This window comes from Pseudophryne corroboree, chromosome 3, assembly GCF_028390025.1.
Source record: "Pseudophryne corroboree isolate aPseCor3 chromosome 3, aPseCor3.hap2, whole genome shotgun sequence".
Classification (NCBI taxonomy): Eukaryota; Metazoa; Chordata; class Amphibia; order Anura; family Myobatrachidae; genus Pseudophryne; species Pseudophryne corroboree.
Window position 1 is genome coordinate 746,888,026 of NC_086446.1, and position 12,855 is coordinate 746,900,880.

Below are 12,855 nucleotides of genomic sequence, written 5' to 3' on the forward strand. Positions count from 1 at the left end.
TGTACTTTCGGCAGAAGATAAATGACCGGAACTATCGGATCTTTATTCACAATAAACTCCTGCTCTTTTTTCGTGAGCACCTTCAAATCACCGTATTTTTTGCTTAGATCTTCTAGCTTGGTTAGAATTCTTGCTGTGGGGTCTGTTCTCAGCTTCTGATAGGTATCTCTATCACTCAGATGTTTCTCCACTTCAGAGACATACCAACTCCTATCCATCACCACTATACCTCCCCCTTTATCCGCTGGTTTGATGACCAATTCTTGATTGTTCTTGAGTTGTTTTAATGCTTCTCTCTCTTTTACTGTGAGATTGCACTTGACCCCTTTGGTGTTAATACCCTTTAGGTCATCCTGTATAAGTGTGGAAAAGGTCTCAACAAAGTTTCCTTTCATATGTTGTGGAAAAAAGATGGATCTTGGTTTAAAGGGGGTGGTGGCCTCTATATTGTTCATATCCATATCCGGTGTACATTCTCTTGTTAAGAAAAATTTCTTTAGGCACAATTTCCGGATAAATTTGTGTATGTCAACGAATGTGGAGAATTTATTGACAGAAGTAGTGGGGGCGTATTTCATTCCCTTCTCGAGAACTTTCGTCTCGTATATAGACAAATTGTGAGAGCTGATATTAAAGATTTTAATGCCCTCTTTTTTCTGCTGATTCTTCCCCTCCTCATCAGAGGTAACCGGGGCAGGGATTATTCCTATATCCTGTTGTGTGTTATTTCTAGCTTTCTTCCTTTTAGGTTTCTTTTTTGGTTTCTTCCTCCCCCCCCTTTTGCCCCTGTTTTTCTTAATCTTAGAGTTTAATGGGGGTTGTATTCCCTCCTCCCCCTCTCTAAAAAACGGTCCTCTCTGAATTCTCTTTCCATTGGAGAGTATCTATCATTATATTCGATTGGTGGATTATTTCTGTAATTCGATTGGCCCCTTCTTCTTCGGTGGTCCCCTCTATTTGGCGTTCTCTCATTTCGGTGATTATATTGTTCTTTCCTCATTGGTCCTCTGCTGTAATCCTCCTGTTTTTTTCTATCCCAGAATTTTACTTGACCTGTATTCCTGTTCTGATACCTAGGTCTATTCTGTGTAGGGATGAAAGTATTGCCTCTATCTCGATCATTAGAAGGATCTAATTTTCTTGATCTATTCTCCTGTCCCCGCCCCCTATTTCTTTCCACGGGGGAATAATTGGTTTGTGCCTCAAATGATAGTTCGGGGTCTTCATCCTGTCTAATTTTTTCTTGCTTTTCTTTTTTATCCCTGATGAATTTCCTTACTTTTCTGTCTACCAGTATCTTCTCTGATTTTTTTAAATTAGCCTCTATTCTTTGTTCTAGATATATAGGGACCTCATCAATCCATTTACAAGCAATAGCGAGTATAAGGATCTAGAACAAAGAATAGAGGCTAATTTAAAAAAATCAGAGAAGATACTGGTAGACAGAAAAGTAAGGAAATTCATCAGGGATAAAAAAGAAAAGCAAGAAAAAATTAGACAGGATGAAGACCCCGAACTATCATTTGAGGCACAAACCAATTATTCCCCCGTGGAAAGAAATAGGGGGCGGGGACAGGAGAATAGATCAAGAAAATTAGATCCTTCTAATGATCGAGATAGAGGCAATACTTTCATCCCTACACAGAATAGACCTAGGTATCAGAACAGGAATACAGGTCAAGTAAAATTCTGGGATAGAAAAAAACAGGAGGATTACAGCAGAGGACCAATGAGGAAAGAACAATATAATCACCGAAATGAGAGAACGCCAAATAGAGGGGACCACCGAAGAAGAAGGGGCCAATCGAATTACAGAAATAATCCACCAATCGAATATAATGATAGATACTCTCCAATGGAAAGAGAATTCAGAGAGGACCGTTTTTTAGAGAGGGGGAGGAGGGAATACAACCCCCATTAAACTCTAAGATTAAGAAAAACAGGGGCAAAAGGGGGGGGAGGAAGAAACCAAAAAAGAAACCTAAAAGGAAGAAAGCTAGAAATAACACACAACAGGATATAGGAATAATCCCTGCCCCGGTTACCTCTGATGAGGAGGGGAAGAATCAGCAGAAAAAAGAGGGCATTAAAATCTTTAATATCAGCTCTCACAATTTGTCTATATACGAGACGAAAGTTCTCGAGAAGGGAATGAAATACGCCCCCACTACTTCTGTCAATAAATTCTCCACATTCGTTGACATACACAAATTTATCCGGAAATTGTGCCTAAAGAAATTTTTCTTAACAAGAGAATGTACACCGGATATGGATATGAACAATATAGAGGCCACCACCCCCTTTAAACCAAGATCCATCTTTTTTCCACAACATATGAAAGGAAACTTTGTTGAGACCTTTTCCACACTTATACAGGATGACCTAAAGGGTATTAACACCAAAGGGGTCAAGTGCAATCTCACAGTAAAAGAGAGAGAAGCATTAAAACAACTCAAGAACAATCAAGAATTGGTCATCAAACCAGCGGATAAAGGGGGAGGTATAGTGGTGATGGATAGGAGTTGGTATGTCTCTGAAGTGGAGAAACATCTGAGTGATAGAGATACCTATCAGAAGCTGAGAACAGACCCCACAGCAAGAATTCTAACCAAGCTAGAAGATCTAAGCAAAAAATACGGTGATTTGAAGGTGCTCACGAAAAAAGAGCAGGAGTTTATTGTGAATAAAGATCCGATAGTTCCGGTCATTTATCTTCTGCCGAAAGTACATAAGGACGCACAGCATCCCCCCGGTAGACCCATTGTCTCCGGAATTGGATCAATATCTGCGAACCTTTCAGAAATGATCGATTTTCATCTGCAACCATTAGTAATGAAGAACGAATCACATCTACGAGATACAAAAGATCTCTTGAACTGGCTGCAGACATTGACATGGGAAAGCGATATGTATATGGTGACAGCTGATGTAAAGTCGCTGTATACTATCATTGACCATCAGATTGGCCTCACGGCAGTGGCAGACTCTCTAAGTAGAAGTAGTATGGAGGCCAACATTCAGGAATTTGTGATTGAAAGTGTTCGGTTCATTCTGGAGAATAACTATTTTATGTTCAACGGGGATTTTTTTGCACAGAGGGTTGGTACCGCCATGGGCACCAGGTTCGCCCCAAGTTATGCCAACATCTTTATGGGGAAATGGGAGACCGACTTTGTATGGAACTCCCACCCATTTGGGGCGAACCTGGTGTCGTGGAGGCGGTACATCGATGATGTCCTCTTTCTGTGGAAAGGAGAAAGGGAAGAACTTGATAAATTTTGTATCTATCTTAACGACAATCCGTGTCATATTGAATTTACTTTCAATGTGAGCAATATTGAAGTCAATTTTTTGGACATCAGTCTATATATCAAGGATGGTGTCCTATGTACCAAGACATTTACAAAACCCACCGACTCACAAACCTACATTGACAGAAACAGCTGCCATCATGGGAATTGGCTTAATTCCATCCCGAATAGCCAATTCAAACGAATTAAACGGAATTGTTCTGATGAGGGGGTCTGTAGGGAACAATTTGAACAACTAGAGGAGAGATTCATAAACAGCGGATATGAGGCGGCCTCGCTAAAAAAAGTGAAGGAGAACGTCATTTTTTTGGAACGTGAAACTCTATTGGAAGATAAACAGAGAACAGAAACATCCAACAAGTTCGAATATGCTTTTATCACCCAATATAATGTTCAGCATAAAATGATAGAAAAATCATTTAGAAAACATTGGGGGGTACTGAGGAAAGATCCTGTTTTGAAAAGTGTATTACCAGAAAAACCTCTGTTCATTTATAAAAAAGCACCCAACCTGAAAAACACACTAGTGAGAAGTGATTTACCTCCAATGAAAAAAGAAGGCATTAGGAGCACAAAAGGGTTTCACAGGTGCGGGTCTTGTGTGGGATGTAGGGAAATCACCACGGATAGTGGGAAGAAATTAGAAAATTTAGTGATTAATGGATTCATCCACGAAATACGTGATTTTATTACGTGTAACGTAAAAAATGTGGTTTATGCCATTGAATGTTCCTGCCACCTTTTTTACATCGGGCGTACTTCTAGACAGGTCAAAATACGGATAGGAGAGCACCTTAGGAACATCAGAAGGGGACTAGAAACCCATGCGTTATCCAGCCACTTTAAAAAACACCATAACTGTGACCCCAAACAAATCGTAAGATTTGTAGGCATCAAAAGGGTGGAGAGTGGTCGCAGGCATAAAGATCTGGCAAAGTGCCTGGCGAAAATGGAGATGGAATTTATTTATAAATATAATACATTGATACCTCATGGTTTAAACTCAGATTTTGAGCTAAAGTGGTTTTTATAGACCTTTTTTCGTATTATTATGCAGATATGTATCGTACAGACTGTTTTATTGTATATTCATGTCCCATCATAAGTTGAGGTTTCCATATAGGAATCAAATTTCTTTTATTATGATATTTGTATTTTATTTCTTATTTATTATCTATATATATGAAGGATTTTTCATCCCCATTAATGGGGTTTTTTATCAATAATATTTTAAAAATGTATTTTATTTACATTGTAGTTAAAATCATCAAGAAACATTACGTTATGCCACCATTGAAAATGGAGGATAAATCAATGAACCACCACATTTATGGCAAAGTTCTTCCCTATGGGCTATGGATACCGCTATGATCCCACTCCATCAACCTATTTTTATGTCACAGATCCAGGGCGGATATGGAATATAGGACTGAAGCATGTAAGGGCGGAAGTGCACACACTACCAGCCCCAGGAAGTCAAGAAAGGAGTGACTGGCAATACGTACACTGCGGATGGCGGAAGCACTAACATCCCGCCGAGAACAAACAACACAGCCAGGTGACGTCAGCGGATGTGACATACGGACCGCCGGGAGTAAGGGCGGAAGTACTAGAAACGGGATGGTGCCCGTTATATACACCCGGTGGAGAGAGGAGACAATGTTACTGAGGTGAAATACCTCATAGACATTAAGAGTATCACCATATATATAATAGGGAAGATGACGGGCCCATCTATTACAAATGTGAATTAGGAGGAAAACGTCAACTAAGGGCGGAAATGCCCATACCACAATATTGACAGGAAAAGGGAAAGGACACAAGTCACATGACCTGGGATCACATGACTAAAGGTCATGAGACTATGAGGCTTCACACTATTGGAGGATAGAGGTGGTTACTATGACTACGTGTTTAAACCATATGTAAGCTGCCATGTTTGTAACAGGTGATATGGATTAAAAATTTGTAAATTCACTCTGATTGGGGGATGTTGGGATAAATAGACCGGATGACTGTATGGAGACACACTTACCTTGAAAAAGGGTCTGGAATAGACCTGAAACGCGTCGGTGCCGTGAGGAGGACTATCCAGACGATTGTGGACGTGGGTTATTGCCGGTTCCAGGGAGCTGTTACCCGGGTGGCTGCCTGTGATTGCCATTACATCTTATGCGAGTTTGAGAACTTTGATCGGTTCTCCTACTATCCGGTAATTACATTACCTCCACTATCTGGGATTTTTCTCATCACTTGTGTGTCAGTTTTTATTTGGACTGGATATTTGATGTGTTTTAAATTGAATAAAACAGTATTATACTATTGCCTGTCCATTTTCCTCTATTTCTGGGCATTTGGAGAGAAAACCGAACAAGAGAAGGGATGCTGTATGGACAGAAGAGTAGCCTGACTAATTACATGCTGATGATACAGGTTATATAAAGGAACGTATATTCTTGTATAATCATATTATTGAGATTGCCAAGTTTAACTAAAGTAAGGCCCAATAGTGTTCCTATAGCAATGGCCAACATTCAGAGTACTACAGTATTATACTAATTGTTACCCACGTTGGTTTTAGCAATTGAAAGCTTATTTTATATTACATATATTACTGATCATTTTACATTTGAACAAATTTATAGTAACAAAGCTTATATGTATCCTACTTGCTAACTTTCAGGTTGACCTATTTGGTGGGAGGTGCTGAGGCATGGTGCAGCCAGGTGGGAGGTGCAGGGGGCATGGGATAGCCTGCTGGCTAGTGCTTGGGTGCATGATTGTGGCCCCACCCTCCACTATATATGGGCACTACTCCCGCAAAGAGTGTAGCGAAGCCACAATGGCGCAATTCAGGGCAAAGTGTGTCATCAAGCCACCACTTCTTGCGGGAGTTTGGGAGAGCCACCCGAGCTTGGGGTGTCCCCCAGATGTTACTGGAGAGTGGGTAGGGACTATAGTATATATGCTGGTCTAGGGCCTCCTCCTCTCTAGCCGGTGATGCAGTCTACTGCTAACACGCTGGTCTCCAGGAAAATGGCCACTACACCATTTTCTTGGCGATTTACGCAGCTTCGCCGATGAGACACTCCAAAATGGTAAGTATTAAACATGGGTGTAGGTTGTGCAGTGGGGCATCCGTTATAAAATCTGCCACTGGTAATAATGCCCCTTCCAATCCCATTCCACCGCTCCAGTTGTGTAAATATGTCCAGAATGTGTTACATTACGCAAAATGGGGATGTGTGCCAGTCGCAGGTGTCTGGTCAATGTAATATTGCGGTATTGTTTAGCATTCGCTACCCTATAAGTACTCCAGTCACTTAGTACTTAGTTAATTTAGTGAAAAGAAACAGGAAAATATACTGTGAAATGTCTGCGGCAGATGGGATCCAACACTTAATTAGTCCTGGGATTTTATTTCTTAACTTATTTTGCCATCTGTAATGCTGAATTTATAGACTTCACTAAGCCAATAAATATTGGCTCTTTGTTCACCTTTCCTGGTGGATTCTCTGAAGCACTCATCACATTCTGCTGACCAGTAAAATACTCCTCTTTGCAGTATAAACATAAAAAGTTAATTAGCTGTTTAACACAATACATAAATATTCTCCAGTAGAACACCCACTTGTGGGAGGCTGAACTTAATGACCCCTAGAACTGATTATCTGCATGCTAATTAGACCTTCAGTCTTTTCATTAGGCAATAATGGTGATGTTGAACATCTTTCTTCTGTTAAAACAGGTGAAACATAAGACTTAATACTGAGTGGAGATTGCACAGTGTCAGTACGCTATATTTTCCTTCAGTATTACACTTAAGAATCTTAAACGTAATATTTTCTAAACCGCTGCTGTAGAATGTTCCAGATCCCCTTGTTAGGAAGATGGAAAGTGGTGGAATTTCTGACAGGGCAACTGGAAGCATGGTCTCAACACACCGCCTCCTAACAACTCTGCCATGCCCCCCAGCAACCGCCTATCACGCTGTACCTGGATGAGAAAGATGCAGAGGGGAACTGTGTATGGGCAGAAGGCACCAGACGGAGGTTGGGCCCCTGAAGCCACACTGGGTCCTAATACCTGCCAACTACAAGAGGTAACAGAGGTAGCACAGAGTGTGACTCCAATAGTCTGAATGCGGCTATCCCTCATTCCTCCCTTCTCAGTGCCCCCCCTGACAGCAGGCATCCGGAGCCCAATATACTATGGCCTTCTGGAGTTATGCCACTGAAGAACAGCATTCCCACATTGGGGGTCATTCCGAATTGTTCGCTCGCAAGCTGCTTTTAGCAGCTTTGCACACGCTAAGCCGCCGCCTACTGGGAGTGAATCTTAGCATATTAAAATTGCGAACGAAAGATTAGCAGAATTGCGAATAGACACTTCTTAGCAGTTTCTGAGTAGCTCCAGACTTACTCTGCCAGTGCGATCAGTTCAGTGCTTGTCGTTCCTGGTTTGACGTCACAAACACTCCCAGCGTTCGCCCAGACACTCCTCCGTATCTCCAGCCACTCCCGCGTTTTTCCCAGAAACGGTAGCGTTTTTTCGCACACTGCCATAAAACGGCCTGTTTCCGCCCAGAAACACCCACTTCTGTCTATCACATTATGATCACCAGAACGAAGAAAAAACCTTGTAATGCCGTGAGTAAAATTCCTACCTGCATAGCAAATTTACTTGGCGCAGTCGCACTGCGGACATTGCGCATGCGCATTAGCGACTATTCGCTCCGTTGCGACAAAAAAATAACGAGCGAACAACTCGGAATGACCCCCATTGTCTCCTTTTCCTCATCTATTGGTCCTCCAGCAGAGTTGACACTGGACATAGGGGGTAATTCAGACTGCATTGCTGCAGCGGCAGCGATCGCAGTCTGAATCACTTTGTGGAGCGTGTGTACCCCGCGAGCCCCGTGAGATGCTAACAGCATCTCACTGGTGCGATCGCCTGTGCCTGATTGACAGGCAAAGGCGGTCACGGGCGTGCCAACGGCGTTAGAACGCCGTTGGTGGGATGCGGTCCAGACAACGGAGGCGTGTCCAGACCATGGGGGGGGGGGAGGGGGCAGGGAAAGGGTTGCGGCGGCTGCTTGATGTCTCATGCAGCCATTGCGACCCGGGCCGCGGCGAGTAGCGGCCTGCCAGCGTGCAGGAGATGCGTTGGCAGGGAGCTCCTCGCCAGGTACAAAAGCACCGCCGCCGTGCGATGCTTTTGTACCTGTGCGGTGGGGGTAGGGCCTGACATGCGGGGCGGACTAGCCCTGTTCTCAGAGCCGTCCTTAGGCAAGATGCCCTAGGCAAGATTTTGGCTGGTGCCCCCTAGCACCGCCGCTAGTTCTGCCTCTCACCCTGCACCCCTTTCCCAGCACCATCACCCCTCACCCACAGTAGTCCTAATTTTGGTGTTCCTACCCCCTATATTTTAAATAGGAACATTGCGCATTTGACGCACAGTCCAAAAAGGGGTGTGCTCTTGCTGGGAAGGGGCATGGCCACACAATAGTACCCCCAATTCAAATGATGCCACACAGTAGTGCAACTTTATTCACACATATAATGACCCTTACACATATGCAGAACACTACTGCACAACCAACCCACCCACACACATCACTCACATAGCCACTAACACTGTGACTTCTGCCTCTGCTTGGATACAGATGTGTCCTCGTACTTCTTGCCTCAATACGCCATGGAGCAGGAGATGCCTGGCGTGAGTCAGCTGGTAGCTCTGCTAACGTTGGGTGCCTTTTTTTTATGAAAATGCATCTTATTTGCATTATTATGTGGCTAGAATGCACAAGCAGCTTCTGCTGATTAAAATGATATGCGGCATACCTATATTCTGTGTGCGACTGTGGCTGTATCTGCATATGAAATGCTACGTTACAGTGATTTCCATGAATACACTGTAATGTAGCATTTTGTATGCAGATACAGCTGCTGTCACACATAGAATATAGGCATGCCTCATATCATTTCAATCAGCAGAAGCTGTTTGTGCCCCTAGGCATAATGCCCTAGGCATTTGCCTAGTTTGCCTATGCCTAAGGACGGCTCTGCCTGTGCTGGACGTCCCCAGGCATGTCAGAGTAAATGATCGTAGATATGCTAAATTTAGATCTGAATGACCCCCCCCCCCCCCCCCCCCATAGGTCATATATGAGAATGACTAGGGCGCCATTGTTCCAATGGGGTGTCAAGCAGGCATGGCATCCCTCTTCCACTTCATTTAGGGAGCACCAGCTAAAATCTTGCTTAGGGCATCAAACTGGTCAGGACCAGCTCTGTCCTTAAGTGTTACCAAGCATTAGCCTATCACTTAGAAGAAGGCTGCTTCTACGCAATGACATCTGGGCATATTATATTCTGGAAATTACTTGTGGGTAAAACATCTGTCATTGCACAGCCAAATCCCAACAGCAGTGAGAAGTGGCAGCCAACATTCGAAGGAGAAATGTTGGAAGGTTGTTCTTGAAGAGAAGTGTGAAAGTCCACATCTAAGACCTCTGGATTCATTATAATCATGGAATTCTTTGAGGGAGATCTATCAAACCTTCTAAGGAGGACAAGTGGAGTAGTTGCCCATAGCAACCAGTCTGTCACAAAGCAGCTACTTAAACCTTACCTGGCGCTGTCGATTCACCGGTTTGCACATGTCATCTGGTCAGCCATGTCAGGATTCACCTGTAGCTACTGTCCAGCGCAGAATGGGCACCGCCATTTTGCCTAAGGTCAGCTGAGCTATTCTAGCCATACACAGCGTCTCTACGCTCACATGACTTACACATCCAATACACTGCTAGAGCTTTCTACTGTATTTAAACTGCTTCTGACTACATGTACCTTGCCAGTGCTATATGTCTACTATTATGAGAACGTAAGTGATCACCTAGCGCACAGGTTCTCAAACTCGGTCCTCAGTGCCCCACACGGTTCATGTTTTGCAGGTCACCTGTAGATTTTTAAAATTTGACAGTTGGTGAGACACAGGGCACCTGCTGGGTGACATGGAAAATGTGAACCGTGTTAGGTCCTGAGGACCAAGTTTGAGAACCACTGACATTTTCCTGCCAGTACCTGAACTTTGTGGCAGTTGCTCAAGGGTATTTAAATGAAACGCATATCTCATCCTCGTTGGCTAACAGTGTAGAAGAAGTAGTGTGTCTAATCAGTAAAATTAAGTTGAGCACAGTCTGTGGGCTTTTTACTCTCCATAGTGGTGCCTCTCCTTGTCTGTGATAGGTTGGGATCCTGGTGCAGCACCTTGTAAAGTCCCCCGGCTCTGTTCTTATAGTTATATTGTATGGCCAGTATGTGCTGCTCTAGTTAACATTGTCTTATGTTATCTCAGGATCAGATACTTACCAGTAGTTTCCAGAGGTCTCTGCCACTGTATATTCCTTATCCCACTGGATGCATGCATAAGAATTATGCTCCATTCTATATTAGGGTGTCTATTCATGAAGCAGTGAAAACTGTGGAGAAGTGAGCCAGTGGAGAAGAACCAATCAGCAGTGAAGTAACATTTATAATTTGCATACTATAAAATCATACAGAGCAGCTGATTGGTTGCCATGGGCAACTTCTCCACTGGCTCACTTCTCCACTCTTTTCACTGCTTCATGAATAGACCCCTAGGTGACCAGCTGGCCTGGGTAGTGAACTGAAAACCTAGTCACTGATGAAAGGAACAGTAACTGCCACTTGTATATAGGGTACAATTAATTATTTAACAAGGTGTCTGCAGTTGTGATATTTATGTTAGTGTTGGCTTACAGTGATGTCATGGGAGGTAGAATAATAACCCACGCCAATGCTTGTTGGAAGGACTTGCCCATGCCCGGTTGAATGTTGCTGTGTGGCCACTGGCACCTCCTCAATTATTTAAACTTTTTTTTAGGGGATTTGGCCACGCCCACCTTAATACTCGAGCCTGTGAGCACTCTCGTCGGCCCTGGATGCGGAGCTGACAAGGGAGGTGGAGAAGCCGGAGAAGGTGTGCTGCGGATGTGTCGCTGAAAGTGGTTTAATTACTGCCAGGTATAGACAAAGCAAAAAAAATAAAAAATCAGAATCTTATTTTCATTTTCCGCTAAGTAAATCAGTTTCTATTCATACATTTATTCTCTTGTACAGGTATTTTGTAACGGATCCTATAATAAAACATAAATACAGTAGCACAAAATATAATGGTGGTAATGTTCTAATATTGGGCCTGAGTCATACAGTGACGCCTTCATGCTAATGCCACAGCCAATTTCTTTAAAAATTAGATGCCAAACGTGCAATGTCTTGCGTCTGTTTTAATTTATCTTAATGCATCCTTCAGACACACTATCGGTGCACCACTGGATGCACCATCAAAACCTGCACTAGCACACACCTTTCAGATGTTCTTATATCGTATAGCGTGCAACTCGGAACCAGTTACACTTTAAACGTCAGGTCCACAAGAATGGATTATGGATATGTCCCAACGTATTCTGATTGGAGGAAACTCGAGCGATACTAATGGGTTAAATAGTGGAACCTTTGTGCAAAAGAGAGAACATTAATTGACATAATCTTTAAATACCAGTTTGTCCTCACTATTCACCCTGCTAATCTGCTTATTCAGGGAGAATGGCACCCATCCAAAGCTTATACCACCATCGTTTCCAAAAACTCTTTGCAATAGAGTCTCTGTGGATCTATTCTTATCCATGCCTGTTCTCCCTCATTCTGTGCCTTTGGATGTCTGTCTGCTTCACAGTCTGGGGGCCGGTGTTTTGCTAATTTGTCCCATTCCCATGTGAAAAGGGGACTGACTGCTAGGAAAAGCAGATATACTCAGACACGCACTGCAGCCCGGCTTTATTCACTGGAAGAGGAAATTAACTCATTGATGCTCCTTCAAATCCAGGTTAAACAGGGAGAAAAAAGGGCAATTACTTGAGAATTGCAGCATATAAGAGGGTCTTCCAGCCCAGTGAACCTTTTTTTTTTTTTCATAGTACTTGGCTGTGGGCTGCTACAATAGCTAACAAAGCCACCCAGATGGGCTTTATTATATTACCTAGGAAGCTATATACAAACAAATGTGAACAGTCTACTTTAATTTGCATATGAACGCTATATCTCAATAGGTACAGACGGTGCAACACTGAGCTATTTAGAGGCCCAAGAGCGATGGCACTGCACTTGGTCACGTCACAATATTCCCTGCCACATTAACGATACAGTTTTCAAAATAGACAATCCTTCTCATGATATAAACACAAGGCTGAAATGCACAGGAAGAAGTGGTCATGCAAAATAATGTACTGGAGGAGTATATAGGATGGAGAAAGGCACCTGTACTTACAAACAAAGCAAATTGGAAACATATTTATTAGATATTATATTATATAAGTGAACTACATTGAAGAAATCATGTATACCTTTAGGCTACATTTTATAGGCAAGGCTGTAACAAGTGTACTTACTAACATTTATAAGTGGCAGGTGAAGGCAATAGCTGCAGATGTGTGCTAAACAATGCCACCTAGACAATACTC

General features: G+C 42.9%; 1 long non-coding RNA gene across 1 annotated transcript in view; it reads left to right on the forward strand.

The window, feature by feature from the left end:
• LOC135056759 (uncharacterized) overlaps nt 1–11,475 on the forward strand; it is a 99,471-nt gene extending 87,996 nt beyond the window's left edge. The window contains exon 6 of the long non-coding RNA XR_010244065.1: nt 11,220–11,475. This is a non-coding gene — a long non-coding RNA (uncharacterized LOC135056759). The remainder of the gene's footprint in view (nt 1–11,219) is intronic.
• The last annotated feature ends 1,380 nt before the right edge of the window (nt 11,476–12,855 follow it).